At 54.8% G+C, this 10,365-nt stretch overlaps 1 long non-coding RNA gene across 1 annotated transcript; it reads left to right on the top strand.

Moving 5' to 3' along the window:
• The first annotated feature begins 1,198 nt into the window (after positions 1-1,198).
• On the top strand, positions 1,199-8,442 carry LOC143693210 (uncharacterized). Its single transcript, XR_013180722.1, has 6 exons — positions 1,199-1,287; positions 2,004-2,039; positions 2,625-2,651; positions 3,428-3,463; positions 5,404-5,436; positions 8,331-8,442. It is a non-coding gene; the product is annotated as an uncharacterized LOC143693210 (long non-coding RNA).
• The last annotated feature ends 1,923 nt before the right edge of the window (positions 8,443-10,365 follow it).

Here is a 10,365-nt window from a genome sequence, read left to right as displayed (position 1 = left end):
TGTGCAATGAACCCCAAATCCCAGCAGGCCCCTGCACCCAGGCCCTGTGCAATAAACCCCAAATCCCAGCAGGCCCCTGCACCCAGGCCCTCTGCAATAAACCCCAAATCCCAGCAGGCCCCTGCACCCAGGCCCTGTGCAATGAACCCCAATTTCCACGCCCTGGCTGCAGGGATCTCTCGTCTCCGTCCGTCCCGACCGTGCCCCCCTCACCAATCCCCCAGAGCAGCCGGCACCAGGCAGCCCCGGGGAGCCCAAGGTGTCTGAATGTGCTCCTGGTGCCTCAGGGCCTGGGTAAACAGGGCTTGTCAGAGAGGCTGGCAGGGCACCAACACCCCTCCTCCTCACAGGGCACCTCTGTTACCCCAATTAGCTCCGAGTGGCTGCCTGGGGACAGGTGCCCACTTCCCCATGTGCCTGGGATGGGCACATCCTGCTCAGGGCCAGTGCTGGCCTGGGCCCAGAGCCAGGGCCATGACCCAGGTGCTCTGGGAGGGCTCGGTGGCTGCAGGTGTGACAGGATGAGGGGCAGGGCAGGGCATATTCCCCTCGGGACAGTGCTGTGGGCATGGAGCTTGGTGGGGTTTGGCATCTGCAGGGAAAGGGCTATCGGGTTGTGTGGATGTGGGAATTGTCACTCCTGAGGCATTCCCCAGGCCTCAGCCTTGTCTGCAGGTGCTCAGCATTGCCCAGTGCTGCCCAGTGTCTGCAGTGACTGAGATGCCAATCAGCCACCTGATCCCATGTCCCTTGTTCCCCTTGTTCTCCCACATGTTGGGTTTGGGGCCGGGCTCAGCTCTGGGGTGTCCCCCAGGGAAAGCTCTGGGAGGGGAGGGGCAGCAGGAGATGGGGGATCTGGCACTGGGGGCTGTTGGAGGATGGATTGTGTTGGACTGGGGGCTGTCCCCACAGGGTCCCCAGGTACCTTTGGCTCCCTGCCTGCCCCCCTTGGCCCCCCAGGGGCCTGGGCCCTTCCAGGGGCAGCTGCCCCGTGCAGGAAGCTGGAGGGATGCCGGGCAAGGGGGCTGGATCCGTGCCACAGGTGGGGTGGGGTGGACTCTGTGCCAGGGCTGGGCTTGTGGCCAGGGCTGGGGGCTGTGCCAAGCCGGGCTTTGGCCTGGGGGCTGGCAGGGAGGGTGCAGGGAGGAGTCCCGGCAGGGATAAAGGTGCTCCTCACCTGCTGCAGCCTCAGGCAGCGCTGCCCAGAGCCAGAGGAAGATGAAGGTGGCTGTGCTCAGCGTGGCCCTGCTCTTCTCCATCCTGCTGTGCCTGCCCGATCAGAGCCAGGTGAGGCTGCAGGGCCCCGCGCTGGGCTCAGGCCTGGGGGCTCCCCAGAAATCCCATCCCACCCTTGGGGGGCTCCCCAAAACTCCCATGGCATCCCATGCCCTGGACCACATCCTATCCCATTATCCCATTATCCCATTATCCCATTATCCCATTGATCCCATCCCACTGATCCCACTGATCCCATTGACCCCACTGATCCCATTGATCCCATTGATCCCACTGATCCCATTGATCCCATTGACCCCATTGATCCCATTGATCCCATTGACCCCATTGATCCCATTGATCCCATCCCATTGATCCCATCCCATCCCATTGATCCCACTGATCCCACTGATCTCATTGATCCCATTGATCCCATTGATCCCACTGATCTCATTGATCCCACTGATCCCATCCCATTGATCCCATTGATCCCATTGATCCCATTGATCCCATCCCATTGATCCCACTGATCCCATTGATCCCATTGATCCCATTGATCCCACTGATCCCATTGATCCCACTGATCCCATTGATCCCATTGATCCCATTGATCCCACTGATCCCATTGATCCCATTGATCCCATCCCATTGATCCCATTGATCCCATTGATCCCATTGATCCCACTGATCCCATTGATCCCATTGATCCCATTGATCCCACTGATCCCATTGATCCCATTGATCCCATTGATCTCCTCCCCTGCCCAACCTTTGCTGTCCCTGCCCAGGCCGACATGGAGGGCAGCGGAGTGATCTGTGCTGGGGTGAGACTGGGGAAACTGGGGATACTGGGAGGGACTGGGAGGGACTGGGATGGACTGGGATGGACTGGGAGGGACTGGGAGGGACTGGGATGGACTGGGATGGACTGGGAGGGACTGGGAGAGACTGGGAGGGACTGGGAGAGATGGGGGAAACTGGGGATACTGGGAGGGGACTGGGAGGGACTGGGAGGGACTAGGATGGACTGGGAGGGACTGGGGATACTGGGATGGACTGGGGGGCACTGGGGGGCACTGGGATGGACTGGGGGGCACTGGGGGATACTGGGGGACACTGGGGGATACTGGGAGGGACTGGGGGCACTGGGGGGCACTGGGGGGCACTGGGAGGCACTGGGGGCATTGGGGGGATACTGGGGGACACTGGGGGATACTGGGAGGGACTGGGGGCGCTGGGGGGCACTGGGGGCACTGGGGGATACTGGGGGGCACTGGGGGCACTGGGGGGCACTGGGAGGCACTGGGGGCACTGGGGGGATACTGGGGGATACTGGGAGGCACTGGGGGGCACTGGGGGCAATGGTGACGCCCCAGTGACCCCGGGCACATCTCCTGCTCTCCCCACAGGAAATCGGCGGCATCGGGGACGGCCAGGTGGGAAAATCCCCAAATCCCAAACCCCAAATCCCCAAATCCCCCAAATCCCCCAAATCCCAAATCCTGAGATCCCCCAAATCCTGAGATCCCCCAAATCCCAAATCTCCCCCAAATCCCAAATCTCCCAAATCCCAAACCCCAAGTCCCCAAATCCCTAAATCCCAAATCCTGAGATCCCCCAAATCCCCCAATCCCCCAAATCCCCCCAATCCAAAATCCCCAAATCCCTAAATCCCCCAAATCCCCAAATCCCAAATCCCCCAAATCCCCCAATCCCAAATCCCCAAATCCCCAGAACCCACAAATCCCCACATCCCCAAATCCCCAAATCCCAAATCCCAAATCCCAAGTCCTCAAATCCCCCAATCCCCAAATCCCAAATCCCCCAAATCCCCAAATCCCCCAAATCCCCAGATCCCCAAACCCCCAAATCCGTAAATTCCTCAGTATCCCCCAGCCCCCCCAGTTCCCCCCAGTATCCCCCAGTCCCTCCCAGTCCCTCCCATTCCATCCCAGTCCCTCAGAGTCCCTCCCATTCCATCCCAGTCCCTCCCAGTCCAGCCCAGTTCCCTCCCAGTCCATCCCAGTCCATCCCAGTCCCTCCCAGTCCCTCCCAGTCCATCCCAGTTCCCCCCAGTCCATCCCAGTCCCTCCCAGTCCATCCCAGTCCCTCCCAGTCCCTCCCAGTCCATCCCAGTCCATCCCAGTCCCTCCCAGTCCCTCCCAGTCCCTCCCAGTCCATCCCAGTCCCATCCTTTGCTCTGCCCCTGCAGTCCGGGATCGTGGGAGGCATCGGGGGCTGCATCAAGGTGAGACTGGGGATACTGGGGATACTGGGAGGGACTGGGAGGGACTGGGAGGGACTGGGGATACTGGGTTATACTGGGTTATACTGGGTTATACTGGGTTATACTGGGTTATACTGGGTTACACTGGGTTATACTGGGCTGTACTGGGTTACACTGGGTTATACTGGGTTATACTGGGTTACACTGGGTTATACTGGGTTGTACTGGGTTACACTGGGTTACACTGGGTTACACTGGGTTATACTGGGTTATACTGGGTTACACTGGGTTATACTGGGCTGTACTGGGTTATACTGGGTTACACTGGGTTACACTGGGTTATACTGGGTTATACTGGGTTACACTGGGTTATACTGGGCTGTACTGGGTTATACTGGGTTATACTGGGTTACACTGGGTTACACTGGGTTACACTGGGTTACACTGGGTTATACTGGGCTGTACTGGGCTATACTGGGTTATACTGGGTTATACTGGGTTATACTGGGTTATACTGGGTTACACTGGGTTACACTGGGTTATACTGGGTTATACTGGGTTACACTGGGTTATACTGGGCTATACTGGGTTATACTGGGTTATACTGGGTTACACTGGGTTATACTGGGCTATACTGGGCTGTACTGGGTTATACTGGGTTATACTGGGTTATACTGGGTTATACTGGGTTACACTGGGCTGTACTGGGTTATACTGGGTTATACTGGGTTATACTGGGTTATACTGGGTTACACTGGGTTACACTGGGTTACACTGGGTTATACTGGGCTGTACTGGGTTATACTGGGTTATACTGGGCTGTACTGGGTTATACTGGGTTATACTGGGTTATACTGGGTTATACTGGGTTATACTGGGTTACACTGGGTTATACTGGGCTGTACTGGGTTACACTGGGTTATACTGGGTTATACTGGGTTATACTGGGTTATACTGGGTTACACTGGGTTACACTGGGTTACACTGGGTTATACTGGGTTATACTGGGTTATACTGGGCTGTACTGGGTTATACTGGGTTATACTGGGCTGTACTGGGTTATACTGGGTTATACTGGGTTACACTGGGTTATACTGGGTTATACTGGGTTACACTGGGTTATACTGGGTTATACTGGGTTACACTGGGTTATACTGGGCTATACTGGGATATACTGGGTTATACTGGGTTATACTGGGTTATACTGGGCTATACTGGGATATACTGGGTTACACTGGATTACACTGGGTTATACTGGGTTACACTGGGATATACTGGGTTATACTGGGTTATACTGGGTTATACTGGGTTATACTGGGTTATACTGGGTTATACTGGGATATACTGGGTTATACTGGGTTATACTGGGTTATACTGGGTTACACTGGGCTGTACTGGGTTATACTGGGTTATACTGGGTTACACTGGGTTATACTGGGTTATACTGGGTTATACTGGGTTATACTGGGCTATACTGGGTTATACTGGGTTATACTGGGTTACACTGGGTTATACTGGGTTATACTGGGTTATACTGGGTTATACTGGGCTATACTGGGTTATACTGGGTTATACTGGGTTACACTGGGTTATACTGGGTTACACTGGGTTATACTGGGTTACACTGGGTTACACTGGGTTATACTGGGTTATACTGGGCTGTACTGGGTTACACTGGGTTATACTGGGCTGTACTGGGTTATACTGGGCTATACTGGGTTATACTGGGCTATACTGGGTTACACTGGGTTATACTGGGTTACACTGGGTTATACTGGGTTATACTGGGTTATACTGGGTTACACTGGGTTATACTGGGTTACACTGGGTTATACTGGGTTATACTGGGTTATACTGGGTTATACTGGGTTATACTGGGTTATACTGGGTTACACTGGGCTGTACTGGGCTGTACTGGGTGACCCCACAGTGACCCCGGTTCCTCTCCCCTCTCTCTGCAGAAACCAAAAGGATTCGGAGCCAAGAAAGTTGAGGTGGGCACCAGTATAGACCAGTATGGACCAGTATAGACCAGTATAGACCAGTATAGACCAGTATGGACCAGTATAGACCAGTATAGACCAGTATGGACCAGTATAGACCAGTATAGACCAGTATAGACCAGTATGGACCAGTATAGACCAGTATGGACCAGTATAGACCAGTATAGACCAGTATGGACCATTATGGACCAGTATAGACCAGTATAGACCAGTATAGACCAGTATAGACCAGTATGGACCAGTATAGACCAGTATGGACCAGTATGGACCAGTATAGGCCAGTATAGACCAGTATAGACCAGTGTGGACCAGTACAGACCAGTATAGACCAGTATAGACCAGTATAGACCAGTATGGACCAGTATAGACCAGTATGGACCAGTATAGACCAGTATAGACCAGTATAGACCAGTATGGACCAGTATAGACCAGTATGGACCAGTATAGACCAGTATGGACCAGTATGGACCAGTATGGACCAGTATAGACCAGTATAGGCCAGTACAGACCAGTATGGACCAGTATAGACAAGTATGGACGAGTATGGACCAGTATGGACCAGTATAGACCAGTATAGACCAGTATGGACCAGTACAGACCAGTACAGACCAGTATGGGCCAGTATAGACCAGTATGGACCAGTATGGACCAGTATAGACCAGTATAGACCAGTATAGACCAGTATGGACCAGTATGGACCAGTATAGACCAGTATGGACCAGTATAGACCAGTATGGACCAGTATGGACCAGTATAGACCAGTACAGACCAGTATAGACCACTGTGGACCATTATGGACCAGTATAGACCAGTACAGACCAGTATAGACCAGTATGGACCAGTATGGACCAGTATGGACCAGCATAGACCAGCATGGACCAGTATGGACCAGTATAGACCAGTATAGACCAGTATACACCAGTATGCACCAGTACGGAGCAGTATAGACCAGTACGGACCAGTATAGACCAGTATAGACCAGTATGGACCAGTATGGACCAGTATAGACCAGTAATTTGTATATATTGGACCAGTATAGACCAGTATGGACCAGTATAGACCAGTATGGACCAGTATGGACCAGTATAGACCAGTATGGACCAGTATGGACCAGTATAGACCAGTATGGACCAGTATAGACCAGTATAGACCAGTATGGACCAGTATAGACCAGTATAGACCAGTATGGACCAGTATGGACCAGTATAGACCAGTATGGACCAGTATGGACCAGTATGGACCAGTATAGACCAGTATGGACCAGTATAGACCAGTATAGACCAGTATAGACCAGTATGGACCAGTATGGACCAGTATGGACCAGTATAGACCAGTATGGACCAGTATAGACCAGTATGGACCAGTATGGACCAGTATGGACCAGTGTGGACCAGTATAGACCAGTATAGACCAGTATAGACCAGTATGGACCAGTATGGACCAGTATAGACCAGTATGGACCAGTACGGACCAGTATGGACCAGTATAGACCAGTATGGACCAGTATGGACCAGTGTGGACCAGTATGGACCAGTATAGACCAGTATGGACCAGTATGGACCAGTATAGACCAGTATGGACCAGTATGGACCAGTATAGACCAGTATAGACCAGTACAGACCAGTATAGACCAGTATGGACCAGTATAGACCAGTATGGACCAGTATGGACCAGTATAGACCAGTATGGACCAGTATGGACCAGTATGGACCAGTATGGACCAGTATGGACCAGTATGGACCAGTATAGACCAGTATGGACCAGTATAGACCAGTATGGACCAGTATGGACCAGTATAGACCAGAATAGACCAGTATAGACCAGTATAGACCAGTATGGACCAGTATAGACCAGTATGGACCAGTGTGGACCAGTATGGACCAGTATAGACCAGTATGGACCAGTATAGACCAGTATGGACCAGTATGGACCAGTATAGACCAGAATAGACCAGTATAGACCAGTATAGACCAGTATGGACCAGTATAGACCAGTATGGACCAGTGTGGACCAGTATGGACCAGTACGTACCAGTATAGACCAGTATGGACCAGTATGGACCAGTGTGGACCAGTATAGACCAGAATGGACCAGTATAGACCAGTATGGACCAGTATGGACCAGTGTGGACCAGTATAGACCAGTATGGACCGGTACGGACCAGTATAGACCAGTATGGACCAGTATGGACCAGTACCGACCAGAATAGACCAGTATAGACCAGTATGGACCAGTATAGACCAGTATGGACCAGAATGGACCAGTATAGACCAGTATGGACCAGTATGGACCAGTATAGACCAGTGTGGACCAGTATAGACCAGTATGGAACCAGTGTGGACCACTATAGACCAGTATGGACCAGTATAGACCAGTGTGGACCAGTATAGACCAGTATAGACCCGTATAGACCAGTATAGACCAGTATGGACCAGTATAGACCAGTATAGACCAGTACAGACCAGTATAGACCAGTATAGACCAGTATGGACCAGTATAGACCAGTATGGACCAGTATAGACCAGTATAGACCAGTACAGACCAGTATAGACCAGTATAGACCAGTATATAGCCCGGCTGCCCCTTGTGGGGCTCTGGTGTCCCTGGGGTCACTGTGGGGTCACTCCGGGGTCACTCTGGGGTCACTCTGGGGTCACTCCGGGGTCACTCCGGGGTCACTCCGGGGTCACACCGGGGTCACTCTGGGGTCACTCCGGGGTCACTCCGGGGTCACACCGGGGTCACTCTGGGGTCACTCTGGGGTCACTCCGGGGTCACTCCGGGGTCACTCAGGGGTCACTCCGGGGTCACACTGGGGTCACTCCGGGGTCACTCAGGGGTCACTCCGGGGTCACTCTGGGGTCACTCCCTCCTGTCCCATTCAGGCCGTCCAGAGATGATCGACCCTGAGGAGGCGCCCTGGGAACGGCCCCCGCAGTGATCGATAACCGATAATCGATAATCGATAACCGATAACCGATAATCGATAACCGATAATCAGTGATCAATAATCAATAATCAATGAACCCTTCAGCAAAGCAGCTCTGGGTGTTCACGGCTCCTTTTCTCACAGGGAAGGGCCTGGCCCTGGGTCTGAACTGGGGGGCGGAGTCTGAACTGGGGGCGGGGCCTGGTTGGGGGTGGAGCCTCAATTGGAGGCGTGGTCAGACTTTGGGGCGGGGTTTTTATTGTGGGCAGGCTCTGAATGGGAGGGCGGGGTCTGAATCAGGGGGTGGAGCCTCAATTGGAGGCGTGGTCAGACTTTGGGGCAGGGTTTTCATTGTGGGCAGGGTCTGAATTGGGGGCAGGGTCTGAATCAGGGGGTGGAGCCTGAATTGGGGGCGTGGTCTGACGTTGGGGCAGGGTCTTAATTGTGGGCAGGGTCTTAATTGTGGGCAGGGTCTGAATTGGGGGCGGGGTCTGAATGGGAGGGCGGGGTCTGAATCAGGGGGTGGAGCCTGACTTGGGGGCGTGGTCAGACTTTAAGGGGCAGAGTTTGAATTGGGGTGGGGTCAGAATTGGGGGTGGATTCTGAATGGGGCGGGGTCAGAATTGGGGCATGGCTTGAATTGGGTGGGCGGGGTCTGAATTGGGGGCGGGGCCAGCATTGAGGGAGGGTCTGACTTGGGGGTGGGGCCTGCATTGGGGGCGGGGCCTGAATTTGTGGGGGTCTAAATGGGGGGCAGGGCCTGAATTGGGGGCGGGGTCTGAATGGGGGCAGGGCCTGAATTGGGGGCGGGGTCTGAATTAGGTGGGTGGGGTCTCAATTGGGTGGTCTGAATGTGGGGGCGGGGTCTGGATTGGGGGTTGAATCTGAATTGGGGGCGGGGTCTGAATTCGGTGGGCGGGGTCTGATTTTGGGACAGGGTCAGAATCGGGGGCGTGGCCTCATTGGGGGGGCACGGTCTGAATTGGGGGCGGGGTCTGAATTGGGGGCGGGGTCTGAATTGGGGGCGGGGTCTGAATTGGGGGTGGGCAGGTTCTGAATTTGGGGGCGGGGTCTGAATGAGGTGGGTGTGGCCTCATTGGGGGCAGGGTCTGAATTGGGGCGTGGCCTCATTTTGGGGCCCCTCCCTCTGTCCCGGCTGTGCCCCCAACACCACCCGGGTGCCCCCAATGTCCCCCCAGTGTCCCCCAAATGTCCCCCCAGTGTCCCCAATGTCCCCAATGTCCCCAATGTCCCCAATCCCCCCCAATGTCCCCCCAATCCCCCCAATGTCCCCCAATGTCCCCATTGTCCCCAATGCCCCCAATGTCCCTCCCAGTGTCCCCAATGTCCCCTCAATGCCCCCAATGTCCCCATTAATGTCCCCCCACTGTCCCCCAGTGTCCCTGCAGTGTCCCCAATGTCCCCAATCCCCCCCACTGTCCCCAATGTCCCCCCAATGTCCCCAATCCCCCCAATGTCCCCCCAATGTCCCCAATCCCCCCAGTGTCCCCAATGTCCCCAACGCCCCCAATGTCCCCTCAATGTCCCCAATGTCCCCAATCCCCCATTGTCCCCAACGCCCCCAATGTCCCAAATCCCCCCAATCTCCCCCCAATCCCCCCCAATGTCCCCATTGTCCCCTCAATGTCCCAAATGTCCCCAACCCCGTCAATGTCCCCAGTGTCCCCCCAATGTCCCCAATGTCCCCAATGTCCCCAATGTCCCCTCCCCCACCCCAACCCTCCCGTGGTTTTTTTTTTTTTTTTTTTGGGGGTGGGCGGAGCAGCCAATCAGAGCCCGCGGTTTGGCCACGCCCCCCCCAGGGCAGGTAAGGAACCCCCCCCGCCCCCACCCCCGGGGCCTCATTCGGGTCCGGCTCGCGCCAGGTGAGTGGGGGAGGGGCGGGGCGGGGGAGGGGGGGAGGGGCGGGCGACGTGGCCGCCCCCGGCCGGACTTTGGACCCCGAGATTTGGGGGAAAAAGGGCAAAAAA

This window comes from Agelaius phoeniceus, unplaced genomic scaffold, assembly GCF_051311805.1.
Source record: "Agelaius phoeniceus isolate bAgePho1 unplaced genomic scaffold, bAgePho1.hap1 Scaffold_403, whole genome shotgun sequence".
Lineage (NCBI taxonomy): Eukaryota > Metazoa > Chordata > Aves > Passeriformes > Icteridae > Agelaius > Agelaius phoeniceus.
This window is presented reverse-complemented; position numbering and strand designations above follow the sequence as displayed.